Below are 3690 nucleotides of genomic sequence, written 5' to 3'. Positions count from 1 at the left end.
AGTCCCACAATATTTTGACAAAGCTACCTGGGGTTGCATCTGGGGTTCTCCGATAAATACTAGGGTTCGGCATGGTAAGAAATGGTTGTGAGAGTGGTGCACGAGGTGAGGGTTGCTGGGTAAGGTCACAAGGTGGCCTTCTTATATAGCATCTGGGTTGGTTTATTTACCGTGATGAAAGGTAATAAATCTGCCAGATTAGCTCCAAAGGTCGGGGTCAGTGTCAGAGATACACATATCTCATAAAGAGACGTGTTACTATGGGTGTCGTCGGGGTTGGTTTTGGTAGCTGTGTCCGGAAAATGTGTGACTATGTGCTGACCAATTACGCAAGGCTACTATTAACATATAGTCACAACGACAGGCTGCGTTAAAACACAAGGTTACACGATTACAGAGCGGGGATACATTGAGACTCGGCACTACTCGTACGGCTTAGTCTACCTCGTTTACGTCTAAACGGGCGTGTCTGGTGGATGTTGAGGCTTCTCCACGTGTCTCACTACCGGGATTAGTCAGAGATGGCGGAGGAACTGCAGGGTCGGGGTAGCGATGATGACCTTCGCAGGGATTGTTGGACACAATCCCGTTGGAGTGTGCTCCCAAAAGGTGACGAAGCACTTCTGGGGTCATCAAGAAACCTTGGCCGCTGGATGGAGCTGACCTTAGGGTCTCGATCGGGTGTCCAAACAGCATGACTGGGTTGTCGGCGTCGGACTCGGCTTCCCTGCTTACCGGGGCTCGGCGAACCAGCTCTCCTCGAGCTGCGATCAGATCAATAGTGATTTGTTCGAACAATGCCTCTAGTGCACTTACATAGCGCACTAGGTGCAATAACGCGGGATCTGTCTCGTGATCTCCGTTGGCAACTTGGGGGGTCTACCATACCCTTCACGCCTGGGGTAGTAGTAGAACGAGCGACAGTTAACTCTGGGCGACAACTGCCGGAGTTGAACTATGGCTTCTCAAGCGGCTAGCTGGATGGCTTGTGGCTCGAAGGAAGTTGTTCTTCCGGTGAACCTGTAGGGGCGTTCTGGCGACAGAGCCCTACCGTAGATGTGCACAGTGGCCCAGAATTGGCGGTCCTCACCGCTCATGGGTCCTTGGTACACAACATATTCTGGGGGTTCTTCTAACGCGTAGGCACGACGGGTGAGGTTTGCGAGTATGGTCACAAAACCTCCAAGATTGGTTGTTGTGGTCTCATTATGCACTATGGGACCAGGCATTGTGGCTAGGTTGGGGAAGAGGTTGTGCTGTGCTGGGTTGAGGCTAGCGTGCCCTTTTTTATAGAAAAGGGGACGGAGTCTTCCTTCGCACGCTTGCGAATGAGACATTTTTGCCATCGGTCACTGGCATGTGATTGATAGGCTAGGCTGATAGGTTGGGCACCGACTTCCAAAAGTGTTGGGATCACTGTGTGGCTATCTTGCACGGGAAGCTTGGCTGGGGTTTTGGTTAGGGTCTGGTAGGTGGGTTTACCTAAGTTATCCGACCTGGCCAAGATAGGATTTTCCAATGGTAAGCCTGGCTCTGGTACCAAGTCTGTGGGGACCGATTCTCCGGGTAATAATTCCAGAAAATGGCCCTTGTGCTCACCAGCCCCAGGATAACTGTTAGCTGATGAGGCACCAACTTGATACAGAAATACCAAGCAAAACTTCAAAACATGTAATACAAGACCATTCTGGCTTGTGAGGACAACAAATGGTTTCTAATGGTTGATGGCGGAAGCGGTTTGTGGATCATCAGTGTCTATGGGACTCCAATTCCCACAGGAACAGCTGACCAGGCTAACTCCTATCTTCACGTGGCTGCTATCATCGTTGCTCAGGTTCCGAGACTGTCGGCATGGTCGCTCCTCTCCGCGCAAGAAAATCTGGCCAAGACAATAGCCAGGGACAAGCCAGTGAGTACTTTGAATGTACTCGCAAACATTATGAACATAGGCATAATATGACAATGATGTGCTGAAAATATTATATGCTCATGACATCAGTCACAAATGATAAATAAAACTCTGATGCGTACGAGCATGTTAATTAAAAAATATGTAACAAAATAGCAATATAAAAATTATGAAATAAAACAACAAACATGCCACAGTCGGGCATATGAGCGACACCACATAAAGGGCTTTTAAAAGAAATGCCACAGTCGGGCATCTAAGCGACACCACATAAAGGGCTTTAAAAGAAATGCCACAGTCGGGCGTCTGAGCGACACCACATAAAGGGCTTTAAAAGAAATGCCACAGTCGGGCGTCTGAGCGACACCACATAAAGGGCTTTAAAAGAAATGCCACAGTCGGGCGTCTGAACGACACCACATAAAGGGCTTTAAAAGAAATGCCACAGTCGGGTGTCTGAGCGACACCACATAAAGGGCTTTAAAAGAAACATTCATCGTGAATATCCCGGAGGTAGAACCATCCCAGGGATACTCGATAATAACAATAATAACATGGGTTAGTCAACAATAATAATAATCATAATTATCACAAGTCACAGGTAGTAATTCCAATTCTGGTTTAACAGTTTCACCTCCAAAGACCGACACTAAGACCGACACTTGACCCATCCCAGACTGTAGTCCTTAACCATGGACACGGCTATTCGAATAGGTTTAATCTCTACAGAGGGTGTACTCTTTACCCACGAGTAACGGATTCCTTTAGTCCATCGGGACTAATTCCGTCTACGGTCTTTTTGTTGAAAACACACCGAACTTGCACACACCAGCTTAACTCACATGTGTCTGGAATCACCCACGACACCTGTCAAGCAAAACTCTAAGTGGGGAGGCTACAACCTCGACGTAACATGGTATCACAAAATTTATACCGCGTGCAAAACTGGGGAAGCTACCCCCTTCGGCTACAACCGAAACACCCATGCTCCCGGACCCGGTGGCATAACTACCGGATGCCTCCAGTATCTTCCACCATGGCCTCTCTGTACGGTGTGTGCTAGGAAAGGGGTTGACAACTTACTGAACCGTACCCTACTTATCATAGAGACGAGTGGTAGTACGAAGCAAGTATGGGGGTTACTAGCACAAGACTCAATCTACGGTCGACTCAGGAGGTTGTAATATTTCCTGCATGTTTAGCATAATGATGCACATATATAAAAGAACAGATAGAAACATCACACGACATACCCCTCATGCCATACCAGACACGACCATCTCGACGGAGGATTAGGGACAAGACCGTGTCTACCCAAGACAGAGGCCTTCCCGGCTTCCCTTCCGGTATGCATGAAAGTCGTATGACGGTGATTTCCATCACAATCATGTCAACTTCAATAGCATAAACTCATTAATATGCACCCATGAATAGGATCACATCCTCACATAAAATGACGCTTGCACGTGCCGGGGTGTTGTTGTCACCGAGTCAAACAACACACACAAAAACTTTACACCAGGGTTCAGAATGCTTGCCTTTAGGTCATGGGAAAGAAGGGTGAATCCAAAGCATCTTAAAATCTTCAAAAAATCCTATTTAAAAGAATATATATGAATTAACACACAAAAACAAAACAGTACAAAAAGTTGTTTTGAAATTTTTTCAAATAAACCTTAAAATAAAATAGGCATCATTTGAAAGAGGAAGGAAAAAGAATTAATTCATTTGGAGTTGTATTTAAAAAGATACAGTCGGTCCAAGTTTGGTCAAAAATCTGC

This window comes from Triticum dicoccoides, chromosome 3B (assembly GCF_002162155.2).
Source record: "Triticum dicoccoides isolate Atlit2015 ecotype Zavitan chromosome 3B, WEW_v2.0, whole genome shotgun sequence".
Lineage (NCBI taxonomy): Eukaryota > Viridiplantae > Streptophyta > Magnoliopsida > Poales > Poaceae > Triticum > Triticum dicoccoides.
Note: the sequence above shows the minus strand (reverse complement) of the source record.